Source organism: Anas platyrhynchos, chromosome 2 (genome assembly GCF_047663525.1).
Source record: "Anas platyrhynchos isolate ZD024472 breed Pekin duck chromosome 2, IASCAAS_PekinDuck_T2T, whole genome shotgun sequence".
NCBI classification, from domain to species: domain Eukaryota; kingdom Metazoa; phylum Chordata; class Aves; order Anseriformes; family Anatidae; genus Anas; species Anas platyrhynchos.
Genome location: NC_092588.1, coordinates 70,431,195 through 70,441,031, shown reverse-complemented (window position 1 = coordinate 70,441,031; position 9,837 = coordinate 70,431,195). Strand labels below are relative to the sequence as shown.

The 9,837-nt window shown below is 46.3% G+C and overlaps 1 long non-coding RNA gene across 1 annotated transcript; it reads right to left on the bottom strand.

The window, feature by feature from the left end:
* Window positions 1–8,206: 8,206 nt before the first annotated feature.
* LOC113842787 (uncharacterized) lies at window positions 8,207–9,350 on the bottom strand. Its single transcript, XR_003495524.3, has 3 exons — window positions 9,291–9,350; window positions 8,589–8,864; window positions 8,207–8,317 (listed from the first exon to the last, which is right to left on the bottom strand). It is a non-coding gene; the product is annotated as an uncharacterized lncRNA (long non-coding RNA).
* Between the last annotated feature and the right edge of the window lie 487 nt (window positions 9,351–9,837).

Here is a 9,837-nt window from a genome sequence, read left to right as displayed (position 1 = left end):
GGATGAACATACAAACCAAAAAAGCAAAGTAGGTAAAAAAATAATATTAGACAAATTCAGTATTTTCATGGGAGGAAAGTAAGTCTCCTTTTCTCATTCTCGTAATGCATACCTTTTAAAGCCTTTTTCAGAGAAAGAGCCAGTGCTACTCCTGACAGTACATCAGTTTTGGGAAAAGCAGTTGCCTACTTCATGATGTAGTGAATCAGACATAGAGATACATAGCCTAGAACTATGAGAAAGAGACTAAATCCAGCACAATTATTTTTATTGTTTATTCCCGTGTTTCCTTCATCTTACTAGGTGCATTATCAAACAACATTCTGCTTGAGACCGTGGTAAATATATTCACCCACCCACAAAAGAAAATCTCGCTTCCACATGATTTCCAGAGGCCAACAGAGATAAAAGAAAGAACATCTAGCTATCACAAGTTGCCTTCAAGGACGTAAGAAGGAAGAGAAAGATCAGGAAACCTGCCTATCCTTCAAGGGAAAAATCAAAGCAACAAAAGAAAATAGACATGATCGAGAAGGATGATTATTTTTTGTCTCACTCCTAAGTCTCAGTAGCTGCTTGTGGATGTTTAAGATGAGAAGATTCACTCAGGAACTCTGTGTGAATCTCAAATGATAGAGGTTATAAATCACAGGAGAAACTACATATAACTGGTTCAATTTCACAATAGCTTGCATCTCTGACACAGCTATAATCATTTTGCTTCATGGAAGAAAAGAAGATGAAATTTTGAGAGCTTTTTCATGGATAAAATCAATACTTTTATTATCAGCTTTGAAAAAAATAAACATCTTATTGTGCTTTTTTTTCACTTACTGTTAGGTATTATCTCTGAAAATATGTATTTATATACACTGTATGTGATTTGCTTTCCATTTATAGAAATTCATACATTTTCTTGTCATAAATACTGTCCAGACTGCCCAATTTGTGTTTGAGTTTAGGTGCCATTAAAAAGAATCATTTTTCAATATATAAAGCAAATGTTTTACCACAGAACTTAACACTTAAAATCATAGAATGATTTGGGTTTAAAAGACATTACTTCTTGTCCTATCATTACACTCAGTGATAGAGTCCCTCCCTAGCCTTCCTGAACACCCTCTTTAGGTATTTAGGAAGGTTGTTATAAGGTCTCCCTGGAACCTTTTCTTCTCCAGGCTGAACAACCCCAAATCCCTCAGCCTGTCTTCATGGCAGAGGTGTTCCAGCTCCTTGATCATCTTTGTGGTCCTCCTATGGACTCATTCTAATACTTTCATGTCCTTCTTATGCTGGAGGCCACAAAGCTGTACACAGTAGTCCAGATGAGGTCTCACAAGAGCAGAGTAGAGGGGGAGAAACTTCCCTTGACCTGCTGGTCATGATTCTTTTCATGCAGCCCATGATATGGTTGGCTTTCTGGGCTGCAAGAGCACATTGCCAGCTCATGTCAAGCTTCTCATTAACAAGCCCCCAGGTCCTTCTCCTCAGGGCTGCTCTCAATCCATTCTATGCCTAGATTGTATTTGTGTTTGGAATTTCCCCAGCTGAGGTGCAGGACCTTGGCCTCGATGAACTTCATGACATTGGCATGGGCCCACCCCTCAAGCCTGTCTAGGTCCCTCTGGATGACATCCCTTCCTGGGATGTCATCCCAGTGTGTCAGCTGCACCACTCAGCTCGGTGTCATCAGCAAACTCACTGAGGTTGCACTCAATTTTAGTGTCCATGCCACTGACAAAGATGCTAAACAGCTCAGGTCCCAATACTGACCCCTAAGGAACACCACTCATTACTGATCTCTACCTGGATATTGAGCCATTGACTGAAACTCTTGAATGTGTCCATCCAGCCAATTCCTTACCCACCGAATGGTCCATCCATCAAATCCACCTCTCCCAAATTAGAGACAAGGATATAATGGAGGCCAGTGTCAAATCTTTGCACAAGGCCAGGTAAATGATGTCAATTACTCTTCCCCTATCCGCCAATGCTGTAACCCTGTCATGGAAGGCCATAAGATTTCTGCCCTTAGTGAAGCCTATGTTGGCTGTCACCAATCACTTCCTTTTTTTCCATGTGCCTTAGTGTAACTTCCAGGAGGATCTGCCCCATCATCTTGCCAGGCATACAATTGAGACTGATTGACCTATAATTCCCCATGTCTTTCTTTTTTTCCTTTATAAAAATGGGGGTTATGTTTCCTCTCTTCCAGTTAGTGATGAATATATACATGTATATATATATATATATATTTATATATATTTATATATTTATTTGGAAAAAAAAATCTAAAGGTTCTTTAAAAAAAATTAAAACAATCTACTTATAAAAGAAAGAAAAGAAAACATAGCTAGGTTAGCCCAGCCCAAAAATTTCTGAGGAGGGCAGTAACCATGGTTAATTGTGTCTGTTTCTGTCACTTTTGCAGTGGCCAAATGAATGACTGTAGGTTTGCAAAGGCAGTTGTAGCAGAAGGCAAAAGTAGCAGCTAAAGAAGGAGGCAGCTTGCAGTGAAGACAGGATAAAATATCTTGATTCCATTTTGTACCATATGGAAATAAAATCTTATATACAAGACGTAATTAATAATTATGGCAAGGAATGAAAAACCTTACCTTTTAAAACTCTTTAGCTAGTCATATACCTCATGCTATCCCCTAACTCTCCCACAGGGTCCCAATATGCAGCCAAGGGAAGTACAAGTGATAGAAGAACACAAAGGTCTCAATAAAAGACTAGTCCTGTTTTTTTTCTAGAGCTCTATGACAAATTCCAGCAAATTCTCCAGCAAGCTTTATCAAAACAGCCTGATTTACACTTTGCTAGTGCAGAGTCTGATCATGAAGAAAGGCCCTGCTTTAGTTGCCTTGCCATCAAGAAAAATATATGATTAACAAAGGCTGAGCAATAAACAAAATGTGCCAAACTAAATTTCAATATGCAGATATATAGAAATATATCTTTATTAGAAATATATTCCAAAGTAGTACACTTAAAGATAGAGATATCACAGAACTCCTGCCTCAAATCAAACAGTGCTTTCCTATTGTGCAATAAGTGGTGGGTTGGTCCAGAGAGCTGCTGTGAAACAAAAGAGGATACACCTTCCCCATACATTATGATTAAAATTTGTTCCTAAAATAAAAGAAGCTAAAAGAAGGATTGAAACATGCTAGCTACTTTAAGACAATGTAAAAGGTAACCTAGAACACAAAACAGCGGGGAATATAACTCTTGATTTATCACCGAAGAGATTAATAACAGAAATACTAAACCTCCTTCACACTGATATGGTGTATGAAGTGGGCTTTTGAAAATATAGACTCGCACGCGAAGATGGCAGAATTATGTGGCAGTTTCACCCTGATGGGTAGCTAAAATCTGCCATGCTCTCTCACTCCAAATTTTCCAAGAAAAAGCAGGAGAAAATATGATAGAAAAAGCCGTAAGGGTTGCAGCAAGTGTAGGAAAATCACTCACCATTTACCATCACATGCAAAACAGTCTCAAAGTAGGGAGATTGATAAAATCTATAGCCTATTCTTCAATCAGTAACACAGTGAGAAATTACATGCAAAAATACAAATGCTTCCCCATCCTCGACCCGCTAATACCTCATCCTCTTAAGTAGTGCATGGGAACGGGTTCTGTGGTCAGTCCGTTAAGCTTTATCCCCGCAGCTCCTTCTAGGTCCCTCCCTGCCCCTGCTCCCCATGGGGTTCCTCCACAGCTGATCCCACACAGGCTGCCCACAGGCAGCAGCTCCTCAAGCACTGCTCCCACACGGCTCCGTCCCACGGGCTCCGTCCATCCATCCATCCATCCCCCAGGAGCAAACTGCTCCAGCACGGGTCCCCCACGGCTGGGCGGCAGCTCCCCCCAGACCCCTGCTCCTGTGGGGGCTCCTCTCCACGGGGGGGCTGCAGCTGCAGCCCGGGGCCTGCTCCTGCGGGGGCTCTCCGTGGGCCACAGCCTCCTCCAGGCCACATCCACCTGTTCCACCGGGGGCTCCTCCACCCACGGGGGGCTGCAGCGTGGAGATCTGCTCCATGGGGGACCCATGGGCTGCAGGGGGACAGCCTGCTCCACCGGGGGCCTCTCCCTGCACAGCCCGCAGGGGAACTGCTGCTGCCTGCCTGGAGCACCTCCTGCCCTCCTGCTGCACTCCCCTGGGGGGCTGCAGGGCTGCTTCTCCTCTCTTTCTCCCTGGGAAGCAGCTTTTTTTTGCTGTTATTTTTGTTCTCCTTTCTTCAATATGCTCTCACAGAGGAACAAGCGACATCGTTTCTTGGCTTGGCTCTGGCCAGCAGGGGAGCCGTTATCTAACGGGGGGCAGCTTCTAGATTCTTCTCACGGAAGCCACCCCTATGGCCCCCTGCTACCAAAACCTTGCCACGTAAACCCACCAGAGCAAGTCTTTCGGTGAAGAAATTTTTCATGATAACCAACTGAAACCTCCCCTGGTACAACTTGAGGTTTTTTGTTCTTGTCTTGTCACTTGGGGCTTGGGAGAAGAGAACGATCCCCACCTCTCTGGAGCCTCCTTTCAGCTTCCTGTAGAGCACAGGAAGGTCTCCCCTGAGCCTCCTTTTCTCCAGGCTGAACAACCCCAGCTCCCTCAGCCGCTCCTCACAAGACTTGTTCTCTAAACCCTTCACAAGCTTCAGAGCCCTTCTCCGCACACGCTCCAGCACCTCGAGGTCTTCGCTGAACACAGTGCTCGAGGTGCGGCCTCACCAGAGCCGAGCACAGAGGGACAACCGCTTCCCTAGTCCTGATGGCCACTCTAGGTCTGATACAAGCCAGCTGTAGAGATATTTATATGCATATATATTCAGCACTAGTACATGTTCCTTGGAAAACCGGTCAAACTCTCTTCAAACCCCGTACATTGATGGTTTCCTCTAACTGGCACTGACGCTTCAGCTGGATCCTCTAAATCCCATGTTACTGCTTCTGCTTCCTAAGCAGGTGACAGAAACTCCTAACCGGAGAGCAGAGGAGTTGTAGTTCTGTATCCAGGAAATATTTGGAAGTTTGGAAGATGCTTCCCTTGCTCAGCTGCCATCCCTACGTTCATCAATCACCCGATCTTTTGCCTTCCAGCAAAAGTCTTGATGCAGTTCTTAAGGCAAGTTCTTTCTGAAAATCCTCAGCCACCTCTGTGCACGCCAAACCTTTCATGGCACTGTGCAATGCGCGGATGGCAGCGATAAATCAGGTTGTGGAAGGAATGGCAACGCCTGGGGAGGGACTTTTCAGGTGGCTTCGCGCTGTTTCGCAGGTCCCTGAATTAGAGCTAATGAGGAAACAAGTGGTAGAAACAAAACCTTGAGGGAGGCGTGGATAAAGAATTGGCTACAGTGTTAAAGAGGACCTTTGGGCAGTGGGCAATTGCTGGCTGGCTCCAGGCGCGTGTCTGAGGGTCTCTGACCAACTGTATGATAGATTCGGGCGCGTGGACAGCACGTGGGGCTACGGGGAGAGGACATGTAGTAGTGAAAAAGGGCAATAAACGCCTCCTGTTCAAAAGCCATCAGGAGTCTGTGTCTTGCGTCCCTTCAGCAACACAAAGATTTGGCTCCAGATCCAAAATGTCATGTATTTGGCAATTTTATTTATGGTAGCACTCCCCACCCCTCCCATCTGCTCTTTTCCCTTCCCTCCCCTCCCCTCCCCTATGCTCCCTGTCCCGACACTCTGTTACACTCCCCTCCCCTCCCCTCCCCTCCCCTCCCTCCCCACCCCTCCCCTCCCCTCCCCTCCCCTCCCCTCCCCTATACTACCCTACACACCCCTATACTACCCTACACACCCCTACACTCCCCTCCCCTATACTACCCTACACAACCCTATACTACCCTACACTCCCCTACACTCCCCTACACACCCCTACACTCCCCTACACACCCCTACACTCCCCTATACTACCCTACACTCCCCTACACTCCCCTCCCCTATACTACCCTACACACCCCTACACTCCCCTCCCCTATACTACCCTACACACCCCTACACTCCCCTACACTCCCCTCCCCTCCCCTATACTACCCTACACTCCCCTACACTCCCCTCCTCTATACTACCCTACACACACCTACACTCCCCTACACTCCCCTCCCCTCCCCTATACTACCCTACACTCCCCTCCCCTATACTACCCTACACACCCCTACACTCCCCTCCCCTATACTACCCTACACACCCCTACACTCCCCTCCCCTCCCCTCCCCTATACTACCCTACACTCCCCTACACTCCCCTCCTCTATACTACCCTACACACCCCTACACTCCCCTCCCCTCCCCTATACTACCCTACACTCCCCTACACTCCCCTCCTCTATACTACCCTACACACCCCTACACTCCCCTCCCCTCCCCTATACTACCCTACACTCCCCTACATTCCCCTCCTCTATACTACCCTACACTCCCCTACACTCCCCTCCCCTCCCCTATACTACCCTACACTCCCCTACACTCCCCTCCCCTACACACCCCTACACACCCCTATAATCCCCTCCCCTATACTACCCTACACTCCCCTTCGCTACACTACCCTACATTACCCTATGCTCCCCTCCCCTATGCTCCCCTACGCTCCCCTCCCCTATCCTACCCTACACTCCCCTAAACTCCGCTGTCCTACACTACTCTATACTCTCCTACGCTCCCCTCCCCTCTACTATGCTACACTACACTACACTACACTACACTACACTACACTACACTACACTACACTACACTACACTACCCTCCCCTCCCCTTCCCTCCCCTACCCTCCCTTCCCTTTTTTTTATTCCCTCCCTTCCCCTCCCCTCCCCTTCCCTCCCCTCCCTTCCCTTCTTTTTATTCCCTCCCCTTCCCTCCCCTCTTGTCTTCTTTCTTTCAGGTAAGTTCAGATCGCTTCAGCCGTTCTCGTAGCTCATATCCCTGGCTGATTCACTGGAACCCATCAGCAGCAACCAGAAGCGCTCCAGCTGCTGTGTCACTGGTGGAGCAACAGTCTCCAACTGGGAATCGCTGACTTCGTTGTGTGGCTCAGACAGGTGCCTTGCAGTTCCACCGTGGCCTGGACGTGTCCTCTTGCTGTGTCCCCACCTACATCGCAGTTCTGCTTAGAAGCAGCAGCAGGCTTTGGAAGTAGTCCCACTCCTTCCATTTTCAAAGGTTTAGCTTGGCTAGCCGGGTGGTGTCTGTCTATAGAAGACAACAAAGAGATTTGGGTTAGAAACAGCTAACTGAGTAGTTCCTTCCCACAAGGGCAAGGAATATTTACCCGTTCCTAATGGAGGCTGCAGTGTCAGAGATAACGACAGGTCCTTCCGAGAGCTTTGAAATATCCCTTGGGGATGCTGAGTCCAGAGCAAACCTGTCTAAAGTACACCGTGGAATCACTCGGAATGACTTCCTAGCAGAAGCATGTGTCCGATACGGCTTCAGCTGGTTGCAGTGTTCTTCTTCACCTAATACCTAAATTCAGATAAGAGGTCTCAATGCAGATGGAAAGATTGAGAAATAGAGAAATCACTGATGTGCTTTGAGAACTTCGAAGGACTGAGAACTAAAGAAATCCAGTGTTGTAACATTAAGGATCGGTTAGAAAAGTAAACGTTAAAAACAAGTAAAGGAGAAGAACAAGTAAGCTTTCTTAAAGGATCTACTGTATTTAAAGGATCTTTAAACAAGTAAAGAAGTAATGAAATATATACGCAGAGAGATAGATAGAGAGATAGATATGCAGAAACCTAAGAAACTGCTGCGCAGGTTAGCTTCTTGCTCTCTTTTCTAAAAGTCCTAGTGAATACAGCATCTGTGTGCGTTACAAGCATTGCCCTCAGTCCAGCACAGGTACACACGAGAGGACAGCCTGCAGGTTGCGGAGGCAAAGCAACTGCTCTGGCTGGATGTGAAGAGCCAAGACAGAAGTTGCTGTCAGGGAAAAGATACACAGAGGGCATGGATGAAAAAGACGGAGTGTGCTTCCGACCTTCACAACTTCTAAGCAAGTGGAGATGAGGTTGTGGAAGAACCAAATAAGCTGTTGATCTAGAAGCAGCCTGAAGATTGCCCTTAAGCAGGGCCTTGCATTCTTCATTTTTGTAGCATTGCTTGCCTTCAAGTGCACGATCATGATTTGATTAACTTTCTACCACTACAGAAATGCACCGGATTCTTTCACAAAACTTACGGGTGGTAATTGGAAATACTGGTCAGCATTCTCTGTTTCCTTCTTCCTCTCAATTCTCTTTTGGCCTGTGAAGCTTTTCAGATCAGAGGAGAAGATCCGCTGTAATACGGAGTTTGGGATCCTGCAAAGGAAACGAAGAATCGTACTGACAACTCTTTTCAACCTCACCTGCAACCATCACAGAAAAGAATAGCGAAAGAATGCCGCTTTATCATGGGAAGCATAAATTTGAGCATAGGTGTCCCCTAGCTGAAGCGAGGTGAAGCAGGTTCCAAACAAGGTGAAGGAGCACACCCAGAAGCATTTCCATAAAGCTGTTTTCAAACAAATGCTTTAAAGACTTAGATTTTCTTACAAGCGAAGAATGAAAAAATAAAAAGAAATAAAATTACCTGGACATCCAGTTTTCCTCTAGCTTGCTTTGCTTCTTTCAGAATCTGAGTCTGGAGTGACAGTCAGGGAGCAGCACTGTGCAGAAATGCCAAAGCCTCCCCAGCTTGTTGTACCTTCATCAACAAGGCCTTTGATACTGCCGCCTCCTCAGCAACATCAGCAATTTCCTAGGAAAGCTGGTGTCCACCAGGTCAAATAGGAACGGGAAACCCCTCTTGCCACAGCTTCACACTCACACCAGAGTCGGCAGGACAGGCCGATGGACAGAGAAGGCTCTGTAAGAGTGTTAGAAAACAGACTTGAAACAGATTTCCGCCAACCCAGGAAAAATTACTTGCTCATCCCTTCAAACTGAACTCTCAGTAGAAGGAGGTGATCCCAAGCTGCATTCCTGACATCTATGCTGCAAAGTCATCGAATGCGCCATGTTACTGTACCAGCCATGTTATGAACAGAAACAGGACTTTGAGGTTATGCTGTCTGATTCGAATGAAGCTCAAAGAGTTAGTCCTTTGGTATGCTTTTGTCTGCAAGTGTTTTCACTGTCTCCCAGACAATGTCTCCAGCAAGCTAGCTGCTTGTTTCATTTGTTCTGTTTTGTTTTGTTTTCTCAGCAAGGATTCTTAGAGAAATGAGATTAAAGTGATCATCTTGTATGTCCATCCATCCCTCCCTGCCCTTCGCTTGTCCAGAGCTTTTACCTTGTCCACCAGCTTGAATGAACTCGCTCCTAGGTGCAGTTGTGTCCAAGCCATTCTGTTGCTAGGCGTGTTGTGCAAACAGACACCGAAGTGGTGGGGAGAGGTCACACTGTCTGCAGTGTGACCTCAGCGCTTACCAAGCAGTAGGGAATACACAGAGAAGGGCGTTAGGAAAACTTCAAGCCCCACATACATTTTACGTGGAAACCATGTTTCCCAAGATAACACTGGACACAACTGCATAATCAAAATGGATTCATTTCTTGGTTCATCCAACTCCTAGGTTTTAGTTTTGAAAAGTTTCTGTCTTGGCTTAAAGCACTCTTCCAACCTCTGTTTCCAGTTACTATGATTTCCTGAAATAGCTAATCCCATTTTTGTCTTTGTACAATCTCCCAGTCTCTTTGTTTTCCTCTCCCCGAGAAACTTAGAACTGCTCTCTTCATACTTGACAACTAGATATGGAGCTGTATCAGCCAGAAAGAAGTTTCCTTCACACTTTCCGCTTCTTACGGTACCTGGACTCTTACCTTTACTCTTACTCGCC